Source organism: Prionailurus bengalensis, chromosome B3, assembly GCF_016509475.1.
Source record: "Prionailurus bengalensis isolate Pbe53 chromosome B3, Fcat_Pben_1.1_paternal_pri, whole genome shotgun sequence".
NCBI lineage: Eukaryota > Metazoa > Chordata > Mammalia > Carnivora > Felidae > Prionailurus > Prionailurus bengalensis.
Genome location: NC_057355.1, coordinates 28,567,130 through 28,585,937, shown reverse-complemented (window position 1 = coordinate 28,585,937; position 18,808 = coordinate 28,567,130). Strand labels below are relative to the sequence as shown.

At 40.2% G+C, this 18,808-nt stretch overlaps 1 protein-coding gene across 6 annotated transcripts in view; it reads left to right on the top strand.

Moving 5' to 3' along the window:
• The first annotated feature begins 7,994 nt into the window (after positions 1-7,994).
• Positions 7,995-18,808, top strand: part of CYFIP1 (cytoplasmic FMR1 interacting protein 1) — a 133,219-nt gene continuing 122,405 nt past the window's right edge. For 5 of the 6 annotated variants that reach the window (XR_006293222.1, XR_006293221.1, XM_043554910.1 and 2 more), the window contains exon 1: positions 8,013-8,134. The gene's annotated coding sequence lies outside the window, so the exon portion shown is untranslated. Of the gene's footprint in view, positions 8,135-18,808 lie in introns of all 6 variants that reach the window. The other variant, XM_043554909.1, reaches the window with a different exon arrangement.

The window sequence follows — 18,808 nt, the reverse complement described above, 5'->3', positions numbered from 1 at the left end:
CAGTTTTCTCCCCTTTAGGTGGGACAGGATGGCTAGAAGGGGCTGCATTGAGTATTTCCCTTCACTCAGGTTGGTTATGCTTTGATACCCCACAACCCTCCCCCCCGCTCGCCCCCCGCCATGAGTTAGGGTTTGTTGAAATGGTCCTCTTGAAGACAGGCTTTGTTAAGAACATACTACTCTGGAATATTTCAAAACAGTTCCTTTTTCTCCTCTTGCTGGAAGCACAAGGTGATTTTTCTCCAGTCTTCACTGTGAGAACATAGTAAGACTCCTGGAGATAAAAATTGCAAAATTGTGGATATAAGACAGGCTCCCTCCTGGAATTTTTAAGTCTTAAGCTTATCTACACTGAGGCTCTGGCAGTTCATTAGTTTCAGCTTAGGTTTCCCTACCCTAGTACTAGGTCCCTAAAAGTTTCTGTTCATGGCTTTCTCTTTTGGTAAGTTCTGATTCTTTGTATCCACCTGTCTTATCTCTCTGACTTATGAGTTAGCAATTTGTCCTGTGACCTCACTTCTTTAATGGATCTAAGAACTGTTGATTTTCAGTTCTTGTAGCTTTTTACTTGTTAGGACACAGTGACAACTTTCAAGCTCCAGATATGCTAGACCAGAAACTGGATCTCCAGAATTTCTCTTTGTCAATATTCTCATTTTGTTCATATAACAATATATCAATGTATGCTTATATTGTGTTTTCCTGATTTTCTTTAGTTCTCTGTATGTGTTCTAATTTAGCTCATCAAGCATATTTGAGGTAGTTGTTTCAAAGTCTTTGTCAAGTAAGTCTGAAACCTGTGTTTCTTTAGAGTCAGTTTCTGGAGATTAATTTTGTTCCTTTGGATGGGTCATGTTTCCCTGCTTCTTTGTATGCCTTGTGATATTCTGTTGAAAATTAAGCATTGAAAAAACAGGTACCTCTCTCATTCTTTGCAGACTGACTCCATGCAGTGGAAGACATTCACTAATCATTGCAAGTGAAGACTTAAGGCATGTATCATTCTTCATTCTTGGGGTGAGTGAATGCTTCCCCCCCCCCATACCCTGTATACACAGCTGCATTTAAAATGTCTTGTTTCCCTAAGAGTCTCAACCTCAGGGTTTTAGATTTTCTATTGTATTCCTCTATGCATAATTAATCTCTAGGTTTGAAATTCCCTACAGCTCTCCACCATGCTCTGACATCCACCACTGCTTTCATCAGCCTCCAACCTGATATTCAAATTAATCCACCATTCCTGTCATCACTGTGAGCCAAGCAAGACAAAAAACAATCTCTCTAAAAACCCCCAGACAAGTCAGAACATTGCAGACAACTCCCACTTTTTTCCTTTCATCCTAAGGGAGGGACCAGAAATTGAGTGGCTTCCTCCTAAATCAGACCGGGTGGTGGGGGGGAGGAAGGGTAGTAGGCAAGGGTGATCAAAAATGCCATGAAATTTTTGTTTGGAATATTTTCAGTATAACTTTTTCTTTGTGCATTTGTTTAGTTGCTGCAGATTACTAACTGGTTTCTAGAGTACTCACAAAGCTACTTTGGTAAGCTACTGGGTGGCTTATAAACAACTTGATGTTTTTCTGGGAGAACAAGGGTTTAGGGTTTCCTACTCTGTCATTTTGCTCACACCAACCAACACATTATCTTTTCTATGTGGTAAAATTATGTATAATCTTGAGATTCATCCATTTTGTGATAATGCTTCCATCATTCTTTCCTTTTTATTAGTGTTATTCCATTGTATGAATATAGCACGATTTATCCATTTTTCCTAGTTATGCACTTTGAGTTGTTTCTAGTTTTTGCTATTATGAATAAAACTCATAAGAATGTTCATGTACAGGGGCACCTGGGTGGGTTAGTCAGTTAAGCATCCAACTCTTGGTTTTGACTCAGATAGTGATCTCATGTTTCATGGGTTCGAGCCCCACATTGGGCTCTGCGCTGATGTGAAACCTGCTCAGGATTCTCTCTCTTCCTCTCTCTCTGCCCCCTCCCTCCCTCATCTCAAAAATAAACAAATAAACTTTAAAAACAAAGAATTTTCACGTACAAGTTTTTGTGTAGAGATACATTTTCATATCTCTTGGGTAAATACATAGAAGTAGAATTATTGTACCATGGTGTACATGTATGTTTTTATAAGAGATATTCAATATGATTTCTTTTTTGAAGTGTCCTGTTTTTATTGGGTTGTCATTTTACTGTTGATTTGTAGGAGTTCTTTGTATACTCTGGATATAACTCCTTTGTCAATTACATGTATAGCAATATTGTCTTCTAGTCTGTGCCTTGGCATTTCATTCTCTTAACATTGCCTTTTGATGGGAAGTTATACAATTTTGATCCAATCAATTTATCATTTTTTCCCTAAAGATGTTGATGAAAGAACCTTATCTGTTCTAAGAAGTTTTTGCCTATGTCTACCATGTCTACCATAAGATTTTGAAATTATTCTTTTATGTTTTCATCTAGAAGCATTGTATCTATCTTTTAGATTTCACATTTAGATCTATGATCCATATTGAGTTAATTTTTGCATATGGTGTGTGCAAGGGGAAGGTTCAGTGTTCCCCCCCCCATGGTTATGCAGTTATTTAGCACCTTAAAAAATCCTATTTCTCATCTCATTGAATTACTTTGGCACCTTTACTGAATATCAACTGACCATACCGTTGTGGGCTTGTCTTAGTCCATTTGGACTGCTATAACAGAATACCATAAACTGGGTGGCTTATAAACAACAGGATTTTTTTTTTTAATTTTTTTTTAACGTTTATTTATTTTTTTGAGACAGAGAGACAGAGCATGAACGGGGGAGGGTCAGAGAGAGGGAGACACAGAATCTGAAACAGGCTCCAGGCTCTGAGCTGTCAGCACAGAGCCCGACGCGGGGCTCGAGCTCATGGACCACGAGATCATGACCTGAGCCGAAGTCAGCCGCCCAACCGACTGAGCCACCCAGGCGCCCCTAAACAACAGGATTTTAATTCTCAAAGTTCTGGAGGCTGGGAAGCTCAAGATCAAGGTGCTGACAGATTCAGTGTCTGCACCTTGATCATAGACCTGTAACCTCACATAGTGGAAGGGATGAAGAACTCTCTGGAGTCTTTTTTCTAAGGACACAAATCCTATTCATGAGGGCTCTACCCTGATGGCCTAATCACCTTCCAAAAGCCCCACTTCTAAATCCCAACACATTGGGGATTTGGTTTCAACATATGAATTTTGGAGGGACACAAATATTCAGTCTACAGCAGGACTTATTTCTCACTATTCTGTTTCATTGATCTATTTGTATATCCTCATGCCAAGACCATACTTTTTCTTTTTTCTTTTTGACAAAGAAAGAGTAGCATAAATATGTTACAGTAGTTGTATTAAAGTCCTTCCCTACTAACTCCAATATCTCAGTCATGTTGAGATCTATTTCTCTTGGCCTATTTTTTTTCTTGATTAATTTCTTGATTTCTTGTGGGTTTTGTTTTTTTTTTACTTGTTGTTTGTTTTGCTTTGTTTTGTTGCAGTCTTGGCATTTATGACTATATACCAAATATCACAAATGATTCATTGTAAAATTAGAAATATAGGTAAGAAATAAATTTCTCACCACGAGACATTATTTTATAATTAGGATGACCCAGCTATTTCAGACTATGTGAGTTATGCTGTGTATTACCAATATAATGGAAACTATCATTTGAATGACATTTCAAATCTTTGTATTTTTTTCTAGTAATCAATTGCTGATCATCTTTACTATGGCCGTGTTAATTATATACATACTATATATACATATAAAATCTTGGATTATAATTCAAAATTATATAAACTGGGCACTTACAGTTTGTTTTTGTTTTTTCCCAATGATTTCCTCACCCAGATTTCCCACTGGTTTTTCTTTATCTTTCTTTCTTTCTTTAATTAATTAATAAATTTTTAATTTACATCCAAGTTGCATATAGTGCAATTATGATTTCAGGAGTAGATTTCGGTGATATATCCCCTGTGTATAACACCCAGTGCTCATCTCAACAAGTGTCTTCCTTAATGCCTCTTACTCATTTAGCCCATCTCCCCATCCACAACCCTTCCAGCAACCTTCAGTTTGTTCTCTGTATTTAAGTCTCTTATACTTTTCCCCCTCCTTGTTTCTATATTATTTATGCTTCATTTCCCATATGTTCCTCTGTTTTATATCTTAAAGTCCTCATATGAGTGAAGTCATATGATATTTGTCTTTCTCTAATTTTGCTTAGCATAATACCCTCTAGTTCCACCCACATAGTTGTAAATGGCAGGTTTTCATTCTTTTTGATTGCCAAGTAATACTCCATTGTGTGTATATGTGTGTATGTGTGTGTGTGTATTCTTTATTCATTCATCTGTCAATGGACATTTGGGCCCTTTGCATTCATACTTTGGCTATTGTTGAGCCAAGACCATACTTTTAAATACTGGGATTTTATACAATTGGTATTGTTTCTTCCTTGCATGTTTTATAGAATTCACTCCTGAAGCTATATAGACTTGGAGATTTTCTTTGAGGGAAGGTTTTAAATTACCAATTCAATTATGTTTCTTCTACCAATATGGAGCCATTTATATTTTCTATTTTTTTGTGTGTGTCAGTTTTGGAAAACCATGTTTTCAAGAAATTTGTGTTTCTTCTGTATTATTAAATTATTTCCTTGAAGTTTTTCATATACTTCTTTTTAATACCTTTTTATTTTTTTATCAGAAACTATTGGTGTTTCCCTTTTTATTTTTGAAGTTGGTAATTTATGTTTTTCTAAAATCAATTTTGCTAGGCTGTAACAATTCTATTAATTTTTTTTTCTTTCAAGCAAGCTCTATGCCCAATGTGGGACTTGAATGCACAACCCTGAGATCAAGATTTGCACATTCCACTGACTGAGTCAGCCAGGTGCCCCTCTAAAAGTTTTTTAAAAGTAAGCTTTTTTGCTTGGTCATCTCTCTTCTAGTTCATTGACCTCTGCCCTTATATTTATTATTTCTTTAATTTTTATTTTCCTTCGATTTCTTTTTTTTTTTTTTAAAGTTTCTTTTTCAACGTTTATTTATTTTTGGGACAGAGAGAGACAGAGCATGAACGGGCGAGGGGCAGAGAGAGAGGAGACACAGAATCGGAAACAGGCTCCAGGTTCTGAGCCATCAGCCCAGAGCCCGACGCGGGGCTCGAACTCACGGACCGCGAGATCGTGACCTGGCTGAAGTCGGACGCTTAACCAACTGCGCCACCCAGGCGCCCCTATTTTCCTTGGATTTCATTTGCTTTTCTTCCCCCTAACTTTTTTGAGGTAGACATTTAGATAATTGATTTTAAACCTTTCTTGTTTTATAATATATGTATTTCATATATAAACTTTACCTCTGAGAATTCATTTAGCTGCATCTTGCAAATTTTAATGTTGTTTTTCATTATTAGTCCTGCATATTTAAAATTTCCATGTGATTTCTTATATAATCAAAGGGATATTTACAGGTGTATTATTTCATTCTCTAATAGTTGAGCATTTAAAGTTATAATTTTGTTATTCCTTTTTAGTTTAATTCCATAGTGGTCAGAGAAGGTACTATATGATTTCAACCCTTTGAAATCTGTTGAGATTTGTTTTACTTCCTAGCATAGGGTATGTTTTGCGAATATTAAGTATTTGAAAACTTTCATTCTTCTCAGTAGTACCGGGAGCGTTCAGTATAAAGGTTTTGAGCATCTTTTATTGAATGCAATGTATTCTGTATTCTGTATTGTGAAGGTAATATTTAGGTCAAATAGGTTAGTTGCTTTATTTATTTATTTATTTATTTATTTAAATATTTGTTTGCTTAAGTAATCTCTATCCCCAATGTGGGACTTGAACTCATGCCCCCAAGACCAAGAGTCACATGCTCTTCCAACAGAGCCAGCCAGGCACCTTCACTAATTGTTTAAAAAAATTTTCTGTATCATTATTTATTTTTGTGTCTGCCTGTTCTGTCAGTTATGAGGAGAGAATTAGGATCTCTAATTATGACTGTATATGTTCATGTTTCTTCTTCTGATTCTATCAATTTTCCCAAGCATTCTAAAACTTATTTGGTGCATACATACTAAAAAAAAGTTTTTTTCTTAATGAATTGATCTCTTTATCTTTATCAAATGTCCCTTTTTATTTCAGGTGACTCTGTCTTTAAGTCTTTGATATTAACATAGTGATGAAAACTTTTTTATGATTGTTATATAAATGGTAGATTGTTTTCCATCTTTTAATTTCAACCTCTTTGTCTATTTTAAATAGCATATATTTGGGATTTGTTTTTATTCAGTGTAACAATTTAATTGGAGTGTTTAGTCCATTTACACTTAATGTAATTGATAATGTGGTTGGATTTAAGCCTAACAGCTTGCTCTTTGTAACTGCTTATCTCATACGCTTTTTGCTTTTTTGCTGCCTTCTTTGGATTGAGCATATTTTAGCATTCTATTTTATTTCCTCTCTTGGCTTTTTATATATGCCCAATACACCTTGAATTTGTATTCTATCACTTCATCTACAGTGTAAAACAAAACAAAACAAAACCCTTTGGAATCTAACTTTGAGACTCAGCCCTGGACAGAGTGAAGTAGTAATCTGATTGAAAATGTGTGGCTGAGAACCAGAAGCTTACTTAAAGCCCATGTTTTGCAGGAGTGTTAGGGAGCTCCAGGAACTTCTATGAAAAATGTTCTCAATATTTAAACAACCGGTAGATTCTGGTCTAGTCAGGATCCATTTGCTGTGACTTTTTGCATTATCCAGACAACAGCTGAAAGTAAATCTTTTTTTTTTCAACGTTTATTTATTTTTGGGACAGAGAGAGACAGAGCATGAACGGGGGAGGGGCAGAGAGAGAGAGAGACACAGAATCCGAAGCAGGCTCCAGGCTCTGAGCCATCAGCCCAGAGCCCGACGCGGGGCTCGAACTCACCGACCGCGAGATCGTGACCTGGCTGAAGTCGGCCGCTTAACCGACTGCGCCACCCAGGCGCCCCGTAAGTAAATCTTTTGTGGTTTTCATAGTTAAGTGGCCAGATTTAGAATACTTGATGCCCATCATTATTGGGCATCCACTAGAACCACAATGTCGGTGGGTGGGTGAAGGGGAAGTGGGTAGGTGCGGTGCGTGGGGTGTTTAGGGCCGTTTTTTCTCCTAAGCATGCTTGTGATACGCTCACTCCATTTACTGTTTCCACATGATTTGTAACTAAATTGGCCTCTGTCAAGATTGTCTTTTGGGAATTGTTCAAGTTTTCTTGGGCCAGCCATTCCCCCCCCCCCCCCCCCCCCCCCCCCCCCCGCCCCAGCCATTCCCCCAAGTCTGCACTTGCGTTTGCCCCTGGCTCAGAGAGAGATGGGGTTGAACAGATATGATCACTGCAGGGTCTGTTGGGGTCATTCTCCCCTAGTTGGCTGGGCTCTGGCGGTGTATACCTGTTGCACCCTGTACCTGGCCGCCCGCCATGCTCTGGCCTGCGGAGTACAGGTGTGCGCACCTTCTACATGGCAGTGGCGACGGAACGACGCGCCCTGAGTGTCCCGCCTTTTAGTCTTTTTGCAGCTCATCCACCGACCGCCCTGATCCGATTGAGCCCCGGAGCAGGATGCGGGCCCCGCTCCTTTTCCTCCACGAGTCCGGAGGCTCCCACGGGGAAGCTTCACAGCAGTACTCCCCAGCTGTCCCACGCAGAGCTGAGGCAGGTGGCCCTCGGGGCTGTCCCTAGGAAGCACCTTAGGCGGCAGGAGGGGAGCGCAGTCAGGGTTTTTCGGTTGCCTCCTTCCTGTCCATTGGCGTCGGGCGTGAGCGGGCCGGCTGGATCGGGGTGGGGGGCGGAGGGGGAGCGAGCAGGGGCGGTGGGCGGGGGGGGGGGGGGTGCACCGCGCAGAGGAGAGAGCTGCCAGAGCTGCGGCCCGAGCGCGGAGGGAGGAGCGCCAGGAGGAAGAGGCCGAGCCGGGAGAGCCCCCGCCCCGGGAGGAAGGGGAGGAGGCCGGGTGTTTCCTGGCGCATTCCCGGCCCGCCCGAGTGACTCACTCAGCCTGGAAACTCCCAGGGCCCGTCCGGGACCCCCGAGCCGCCGCCGCCGCTGACCCAGGTGAGGAAGGCTGCTGCCCCCGCCCAGCTCCATAAACCCTGTGAGGTCCAGGCGGCCCTCGGAACCGAGTCGGGCATTGCGGCGGCGGTGCCCGGCCGGGGCCCCGTGGGCGGCCAGGACTTGGTTCTCCGCGGCGCGGCCTCCCCGGCGGCGCGGCCTCCCGGGATCGCTTTGGCCCACGGACGCCTGTTTCCGTGCCTTCGAACCCCCAGTTCCAGCGCATCCCGGTCTATGCGCCCTTCGAAACCCTTTCATTCCCGGCCCCAGCGCTCTCCGGCCCCTCCCTGACTCCTCATCCAGCGCCCCCGGCCCCTGCGCCCCGGCATTCCGGATCCCGACCCCCCCCCCCCGCACGTGGCAGAGCTCAGTGGAGAGGGTATATTGGTGTTTTGTAGTTATTGTAGGAAAGTAAGGCGCAGACAGCTTGCAGTGATCGTGCGGCGAGACCTGAACCAGTTTTTGCTCATTTTGTGCCCCTATCTGAGGGAAGGAGGAGACACTGGCCAAGCGAAACCATTTTGCAGAATCTTGGAGACGAGTTTTAGGCTTTGTTAAGGCGCGGGGATTGTTACGTGGGCTGCGCTGTTCCTACAGCCATACTGAGTGTATTTTAAGGATGAAATACGTGCGCTTAGTTTGCAGCACATTGTGGGTGTGAGAAAAAGGGTGAGAGGGTAATTTGGGAATGGGGTTTAAGGAGCGTTTTTTAAGCTGAGAGGCGTTCAGACCATGTCCACTTTAGTGTTATGTCTAAACAGTACAGATAGCAATTGCTATTAAACCTAGTGTTGGATGATCTGTGCTTCTGTGGGCGACTGAGACTTTGTAGTGTTTCTTTTCTAGTAGTAGAGGGTACTGTGTGCCACATTGGACGGTTTTTACTGCTTTGTGAGCCCAGTGGTATTTCTTGGCCTTTTTCTAATATTATTTCTTCAATGATTAGTGATTGAAGTAGCATTGATACCTGGTACTGTAGATCAGAATTCTGTGCTTGACCCCTCGTCACCAACTCTTGGTGATTGTGCCAGAAAATCCTGTCCAGGTTCATCAGCCAGAGGTGGCAGTTTCTGATGCTGTGTGCTGGAATGCCTGAACCATTGAGGGTCCCACCCCTGCTGTCCCTTATCCCTGCAGGTTGTTAGTGGTTTTCCGTGTGAAATGTAGATGTGCAGGCACAGAGCTGAAAAGAAATCACATTTTAAATAAACGGGGGACACAGCAAGTATGCATTTGTAGGAATTCAATAGGAATTTGGTGCTGTTTCATTCTCTGCTGCCTTTTCCCCCCTAGAGCATCATCTCTGTGACAGAGGCAAATATAATTGTGGTGGAATACATTTCCTGTGTTAATACAGATATACATGTGTTTGTGTGCTAATACGTCGCTCAAAGAAAATTTTCCTTTATTTTGGTATGTGTGTTTATTTGGATTTATTTTTAAATTTACATGCAGTAAAGTTATCTTTTTGGTGTATGGTTCAATGAGTTTTGACAAATGCATAGTCATATGACTCCCATCACAATCAAGATACAGAGCAGTTCTGTCACCCGCCAAATTCCTTCAACTGTCTTTTTGTAGGCAGCCCTTCCTCCCATTTTCAACTCCCGGCAACCACTGAGTTGTTGTCCATTGTTACAGTTTTGCTTTTTCCAGAATGTCGTATACGGTCTTTGAGTCTGGCTTATTAGTTCACTTAGCACGATGAATTTGAGATTAATCCATTTGCTAGTTTATCCCCAAGGGGTAAAGACATGAAGGTTTGAAAAGTGTACGTTTAGGATACAGCCTGAGAGATTCAAGCAGTATTTAAAAAAATTTTCTTTAATGCTTATTTATTTTTGAGAGAGAGAGAGAGACCGAGCTCGAGCAGGGAAGGGGCAGAGAGAGAGAGGGAGAAACAGAATCCGAAGCAGGTTCTAGGCTCTGAGCTGTCAGCATGGAGCCTAATGCGGCACTCAAACTCATAGACCACGAGATCATGACCTGAGCTGAAGTCAGATGCTCAACTGACTGAGCCACCCAGGCGGCCTCAAGTAATATATATTTTTTTAATTAATTTTATTTTTTTAAATTTACATCCAAATTAGTTGGCATATAGTGCAACAATGATTTCAGGAGTAGATTCCTTAATGCCCATTACTCATTTAGCCCATCCCCCCTCCAACAACCCCTCCAGTAACCCTCTGTTCTCCATATTTAAGAGTCTCTTATGTTTTGTCCCCCTCCCTGTTTTTATATTATTTTTGCTTCCCTTCCCTTGTGTTCATCTGTTCTGTGTCTTAAAGTCCTCATATGAGTGAAGTCATATGATATTTGTCTTTCTCTGACTGACTAATTTCACTTAGCATAATACCCTCCAGTTCCATCCACGTAGTCGCAAATGGCAAGCTTTCATTCTTTTTGATTGCTGAGCAATACTACATTGTATGTATACGTGTGTTGTGTGTGTGTGTGTGTGTGTGTGCGCACACACACAACCACATCTTCTTTATCCATTCATCCATTGATGGGCATTTGGGCTCTTTCCATACCTTGGCTATGGTGATGATGCTGCTATAAACATTGGGGAGTATATGTCCCTTTGAACAGCACACCTGTATCCCTTGGATAAATACCTAGTAGTGCAATTGCTGGGTCATAAGGTAGTTCTATTTTTAGTCTTTTGAGGAACCTCCACACTTTTCCAGAGTGGCTGCACCAGCTTGCATTCCCACCAACAATGCAAAAGAGATCCTCCTTATCTGCATCCTCGCCAACATCTGTTGTTGCCTGAGTTGTTAATGTTAGCCATGCTGACAGGTAGGTGTAAGGTGGTGTCTCATTGTGGTTTTGATTTGTATTTCCCTGATGATGAGTGATGTTGAGCATTTTTTCATGTGTCAGTTGGCCACTTGGATGTCTTCTCTGGAGAAGTGTCTATTCATGTCTTTTGCCCGTTTCTTCACTGGATTCTTTGTTTTTTGGGTGTTGAGTTTGATTAGTTCTTTATAGATTTTGGATACTAACCCTTTATCTGATATGTCATTTGCAATATCTTCTCCCATTCTGTCAGTTGCCTTTTAGTTTGGCTAATGGTTTCCTTTGCTGTGCAGAAGCTTTTTAGTTTGATAAGATCTCAGTCGTTCATTTTTGCTTTTGTTTCCCTTGCCTCTGGAGACATGTTGAGTAAGAAGTTGCTGTGGCCAAGATCAAAGAGGTTTTTGCCTGCTTTCTCCTCAAGGATTTTGATGGCTTCCTGTCTTACATTGAGGTCTTTCATCCATTTTGAGTTTATTTTTGTGTATGGTGTAAGAAAGTGGTCCAGGTTCATTCTGCATGTCGCTGTCCAGTTTTCCCAGCACCACTTGCTGAAGAGACTGTCTTTATTCCATTGGATATTCTTTCTTGCTTTGTCAAAGATTAGTTGCCCATATGTTTGTGGGCCCATTCCTGGGTTCTCTATTCTGTTCCATTGATCTGAATGTCTGTTCTTGTGCCAGTACCATACTGTCTCTTGATGATTATAGCTTGTAGTATAGCTTGAAGTCCGGGATTGTGATACCTCCTGCTTTGGTTTTCATTTTCAAGATTGCGTTGGCTATTCGGGGTCTTTTCTGGTTCCATACAAATTTTAGGATTATTTGTTCTAGCTCTTTGAAGAACGCTGGTGTCATTTTGATAGAGATTGCATTGAATATGTAGATTGCTTTGGGTAGTATCGATATTTTAATAATATTTGTTCTTCCTATCCAGGAGCCTGAAATCTTTTTCCTTTGTGTGTGTGTGTGTGTGTGTGTGTGTGTGTGTGTGTGTGTTCTTCAATTTCTTTCATAAGCTTTCTATAGTTTCAGTGTATAGATTTTTCACCTCTTTGGTTAGATTTATTCCTAGGTATTTTATGGGTTTTGGTGCAATTGTAAATGGGATTGATTCCTTGATTTCTCTTTCTGTCGCTTCATTGTTGGTGTATAGGAATGCAACCAATTTCTGTGCATTGATTTTATATCCCGCAGCTTTGCTGAATTCATGAATCAGTTCTAGCAGTTTTTGGGTGGAATCTTTTGGGTTTCATCTGTGAAGAGTGAAAGTTTGACTTCCTCCTGGCTGATTTGGATGCCTTTTATTTCTTTGTGTTGTCTGATTGCAGAGGCTAAGACTTCCAGTACTGTGTTGAATAACAGTGGCGAGAGTGGACATCCCTGTCTTGTTCCTGACCTTAGGGGGAAAGCTCTCAGTTTTTCCCCATTGAGGATGATATTAGCATTGGGTTGTTCAAATATGGCTTTTATGATCTTGAGGTATGATCCTTCTATCCCTACTTTCTTGAGGTTTTTATCAAGAAAGAATGCTGTATTTTGTCAAATGCTTTCTCTGCATCTGTTGAGAAGATCATACGGTTCTTGTCCTTTCTTTTATTGATGTGATGAATCATGTTGTTTTGTGGATATTGAGCCAGCCCTGCATCCCAGGTATAAATCCCACTTGGTTGTGGTGAATAATATTTTTAATGTATTGTTGGATCCGGTTGGCTAATATCTTGTGGAGGATTTTTGCATCCATGTTCACCAGGGAAATTTGTCTATAGTTCTCCTTTTTAGTGGGGTCTCTGTCTGGTTTTGGAATCAGGGTAATGCTGGCTTCAGAGACAGAGTTTGGAAGTTTTCCTTCCATTTCTATTTTTTGGAGAAGTTTCAAGAGAATAGGTGTTAACTCTTCCTTAAATGTTTGGTAGAATTCCCCTGGAAAGCCATCTGGCCCTGGAGTCTTGTTTTTTGGCAGATTTTTTATTACTAATTCGATTTCCTTACTGGTTATGGGTCTTTTCAAATTTTCTATTTCTTCCTGTTTCAGTTTTGGTAGTGTATATGTTTCTACGAATTTGTCCATTTCTTCCAGATTGCCCATTTTGTTGGCATATAATTGCTCATAATGTTCTCTCATTGTTTTTATTTCTGTTGTGTTGGTTGTGATCTCTCCTTTCATTCTTCATTTTATTTATTTGGGTCCCTTCCTTCCTTTTTTTTTTTGACCAAACTGGCTAGTGGTTTATCAATATTGCTAATTCTTTCAAAGAACCAGCTTCTGGTTTCATTGATCTGTTCTACTGTTTTTTTTGGTTTCAATAGCATTAATTTCTGCTCTAATCTTTATTATTTCCTGTCTTCTGCTGATCTTGAGTTTTATTTGCTGTTCTTTTTCCAGCTCTTTAAGGCATAAGGTTAGGTCATGTATCTGAGATCTTTCTTCCTTCTTTAGGAGAGCCTGGATTGCTATATACTTTCCTCTTATGACCGCCTTTGCTGCGTTCCAGAGGTTTTGGGTTGTGGTGTTATCATTTTCATTGGCTTCCATGAACTTTTTAATTTCCTCTTTAACTTCTTGGTTGGCCCATTCATTCTTCAGTAGGGTGTTCTTTAGTCTCCAAGTATTTGTTACCTTTTCAAATTGTTTCTTGTGGTTGATTTCGAGTTTCATAACGTTGTGGTCTGAAAATATGCACGGTATAATCTTGAGTAATATTTTTAAGTCATGAATGATAAAACTTCCAGTTATTAAAAAATTGAAACCATACAGAATTCTGTGTGTGTGTGTGTATATATATAAATATATATATTATACATAACATATATAATACATATATTTTAAGTTTACTTATTTATTTTGAGAGAGAGAGTGTGCAAGCAGGGAAGGGGCAGAGAGAGAGGGAGACAGGGAATCCTAAGCAGGCTTTGTGCTATCAGTGCAGAGCCCAATGCGGGGCTTGATCCCATGAACCATGAGTTCATGACCTAAGCCAAAACCAAGAGTTGGACACTTAACTGACTGAGCGACCCAGGCACCCCCAGAACTATGTATATTAAAAGTGAAATTTCCTCAGTACTTCTGTGGTACTATATAGCCTTTTCTGTGCATACACATAGTTTTTGTTTTTTTGTGTGTGTTCTTTTGGTAACATAATGAGATTATATTGCATATATCACTGTACCTATCCATTTGATGATTTTGGCTCATTTAAAGATCTTGGAGATGTTTATATGTTGGCATACACAGTGTATATACACAAATTTTCCTTCATTCCTTTTTAATATCTGTATAGTGTTCCATAACATGGACATATTATAATTTATATAATCAGCTTATTAATTGACATTGTTGTTTCACATTTGTCACCACCATAGTCAATACTTTTGTTTCTATCTTTGTGCACATACTCAGGCTTATCATTCTGGAAGTGAGTTTGGGTTTAAATAATACCTTGAGTACCTATGCTCCAGCAATGTTCTAAGCCAGGGTTATTTTTCCTATAAAGGTCCAGAGAATGAATATTTTTTTTTATATATTTTTTTAACATTTATTTATTTTTGAGACAGAGAGAGAGACAGCATGAACGGGGGAGGGGCAGAGAGAATGGGAGACACAGAATCGGAAGGAAACTCCACAGGCTCTGAGCCATCAGCCCAGAGCCGACGCGGGGCACGAACCCGCGGACCGTGAGATCGTGACCTGAGCCGAAGTCGGGCGCTTAAACGACTGAGCCACCCAGGTGCCCCCAGAGAGTGAATATTAATCACAACTACCTCATTCCACTGTTGTAACATCAAAGCGGCATAGACAATATATAATGAGAGTGTGGCTGTGTTTCAATAAAAGTTTAATTACAGAAACACCAGTGTGGCTAACTCTAGTTCTGGGTACTTTACATACTACGTATCCTTGCAGCCCTCAAATGTAGGTGCAGTTATTAGGCCCACTTTATGGATGAGAAAATTGACAAAGAAAAATGAAGTATGTGTCCAAGGTTATGTGCCTGGTAAGTAGCAGAGCCAGCATCTGACTGCATACATCAAGTTGAAAATGAGAAAGAAGCTGCCCCAAATACCTTCCCCAAAATGTTAGATCCTAGGACCTGACCCTCACACACACTTACTGAATCACTCGCTTATGATTCTTTTAAGGCAATATGCTTACTCAGCACTCCAGTAGCACTTGCCTTCCCACTCCTCAGATGGGCCAGTGTTCCCTTTGTCCCTCTCACTGTGTGACTGTGTCCTGGCTTTTGATTTGTGTTTCACTAGCATCACCTTATAGAGAGGTCAGCTCCGTGTCTGGGACCACCCAGCTACCCAGTGGTAGGAAAGACAGACTTGAGCAGGTGAGATCAAGCTGGGTCCTGGCAAGTCTGCTGCTTTGAATTGTTGATGTCTGCTCCAATATCATTACATGAGCCCAGGTGGGCACATTGGTTGGCCTGCCTTGACTCATTTTCCTTCTTTGGAGTCATGGGGAAAGTACCTATTAGATTGTTACGAAGATCAAATGAGATAGTACAGGAAAAATTCTGTAAAGGACACCTACTATTAGTGCTATGTTTTCTAAAGCTTTTATATTAGAAAAAAATTTATTTTATAAAAGTGTGAAGTTTTAAGTAACCTGTCTCCTCTACTTTTATTGTTTTTGCAACCAAAATTTAGCCAGCTCTTAGCAGCCCTAGGTATAGTATGGATTAATTACATCTACATAATGTAAGAACTTTAATTTAGGCATTTCAGTAAGGACAGAAAAAGAAAAAAAGGCATAGAAGTTGGCAGGGAAAATGAAACTGTCCCTTATTTGCAGATGACATGATGATCTGTACAGAAAATCCAAGGCATCTATGAGAAAACTCTTAGGACTAGTAAGTGAGATTAGCAAGGTCACAAAATGCAAGTCAATACATGTAAGTCAATCATTCTGTATACTAGCAATATACGATTAGAAAGTGACATTTTTTTTTTTTTTTCCAATGTTTATTTGTTTTTGGGACAGAGAGAGACAGCATGAACGGGGGAGGGGCAGAGAGAGAGGGAGACACAGAATCGGAAACAGGCTCCAGGCTCCGAGCCATCAGCCCAGAGCCCGACGCGGGGCTCGAACTCACGGACCGCGATATTGTGACCTGGCTGAAGTTGGACGCTTAACCGACTGCGCCACCCAGGCGCCCCTAGAAAGTGACATTTTAAAATACCATATTCAGGGGCACCTGAGTGGCTCAGTTGGTTGAGCAACCGACTCTTGGTTCAGCTAAGGTCATAATTCCAGGGTTGTGGGATTGAGCCCTTCTGGGCTCTGTGCTGAACGTGGAGGCTGCTCGAGATTCTCTCTCTCCCCACCTTGTATTCTCTCTCTAAAATTAAGCATAAAAAATAAAATAAAATACCATTTTCAGTAGTTTAAAAAAAAATCAAATACTTAGATATAAATCTAAAAACAGAGGAACTGTATCCTGAAAACGACAAAATGCTGATGAGTGAAACAAAGATGATGTAAATAAATGGAGGAGCATACTATGGTCCTGAGTTGGAACACTCAACATGGTAAAGATGTCAGTTCTCTTCAAATTGATGCATAAGTTTAACACAAGTCCAGTAAGATATCTCAGCGAAAAAATATTTTAAACAAGTTATTGAGGTATAATGTACATAATTTATTTACTTTAAGCATACAGTGATTTATAGTAGATTTACAGGGTTGTGTAGCCATCACCATAATCCGGTTTTAAAACATACTTTTCACTCCAGTAAGATTCCACGTGATCTTTTATAATCCCCATTTCTAACCCAGCTCTAGCTAATTGCTAATTTACTTTGTCTTCTGTAGAGTTGCTTTTTCTGATCATTTAACATAAATGGAAGTATACAGTTTGTAGTTTTTATGTGTGGCTTCTTTCACTTAAAATACTGTTTTTGGAAGTTCATTTCTGTTGTAGCATGTATCAGTATTTCATTCCTTTTTAGTACATTTATATTGTTATGTAACCATCACCACTATTTATCTCCAGAACTTTTTCATCATCTCAAACGGAAACTCTGTGCCCATTAAACAAAAACTCCTCATTCCTACATTTCCCTAGCACCTGGCAACCACCATTCTACTATCTGTCTGTGAACTTGACTCTTCCAGATATCTATATAAGTGCGATAATATAATATTTGTCCTTTTTTTTCTGGCTTATTTCACTTAGTAAGGCCATCCACTTTTATCATGTATTAGAATTTAATTCCTTTTTAAGGTTGAATAATATTTCCTTGTATGTATATACCATATTTTCTTTGTCCATTCATCTGTTGATGAACATTTAGGTTGTTTCCACCTTTGTCTGTTGTAGAATGCTGCTATGAACATGGATATACAGATACCTCTTTGAGATCCTGTTTTCAATTCTTTTGGGTATATCCCCAGAAATAGAATTGCTGGATTATATGGTAATTCAATGTTTAGTTTTTTTTAGGAATTGCTATACTGTTTAACACAGCAGCTGCACCAGCATTCCCATCAGCAATGTACAAGGGTTCCAGTTTCTTCACAACCACACTAACACTTGTTATTTTCTGGTTTGTTGGTTTGTTTTTAAACAAATATTTTTTGTATGTTTTACATTTTATTTATTTTTGAGAGAGAGAGAGACAGACAGAGCAGAAGTCGGGGAGAGGCAGACGGAGAGGGAGACACAGAATCTGAAGCAGGCTCCAGGCTCTGAGCTGTCAGCACAGGGCCCGACGTGGGGCTCAAACTCTTGAACCGTGAGATCATGACCCGAGCTGAAGTCATAATGCTTAACCGACTGCGCCATCCAGGCGCCCCATGTTGGTTTGTTTGTTTTGATAACCATCCTAATGGGTGTGAAAGTGCATCACATTCTGATTTGGATTTGTATTTCTCTAGTGATTAGTAATGTTGAGCATCTTTTCATGTAGTTATTTGTCATTTATATATCTTTGGAGAAATGTCTGTTCAAGTCATTTGTACATTTTTAAATTACGTTGTTTGTCTTTCTGCTGTTGAGTTGTGGTAATTCTTTATATATTTTAGATGTGAATCTCTCATCAAATAATCATTTGCAAATATTTTCTCCCATCCTGTGGGTTGTCTTTTCACCACTGACAGAATCCTTGGGTGCATATACTAGTTTTTAACTTTCATGTCTAATTTATCTATATTTTCCTTGTGGTCAGTCTTTTGGTACATATCTAAGAAATCCTTGCCAAATCCAGTGTTATGAAGCTTTTCCTAATATATTTCCTTCTTAAGAGTTTTTTTTAGTTTTAACTTTTATGTTTAGGTTTTTTATTTATTTGAGTTAGCTTTATATATAGTGTAAGGTAATGGCCCAGGTTAATTCTTTTGCATGTAAATATCCAGTTCCCCCAGCACCATTTGTTAAAAAGACTGTCCTTTTCGGGGTGCCTGGGTGGCTCAGTCGGTTAAGTGACCACCTTCAACTCAGGTCATGATCTTGCGGTTTGTGAGTTCAAGCCCCACGTCAGGCTCTGTGCTAATAGCTCAGAGCCTGAAACCTGCTTCAGATTCTTTGTTTCTCTCTCTCTCTCTCTCTCTCTCTCTCTCTCTCTCTCTCTCTGCCCTTCCCCCACTCATGCTCTGTCTCTCCTTCCTTCAAAAATACATAAACATTAAAAAAAAAAAAAAGACTGCCCTTTTCCCATGGAATGGTCTGGACACCCTTGTTGAAAATCATTTGACTGTATATGCAAGGGTTTATTTCTAGTACTATTCTGTTTCACTGGTCAGTGTGTCAGTCTTTATGCCAGTGCCACATTGTTTTATTATTGTTGCTTCATAGTAAGTTTTGAATTCAGTAAGTGTGATACCTCTGACTTTGCTGTTCTTGTTCAAAATCATTTGGCTCCTCTGGGTACC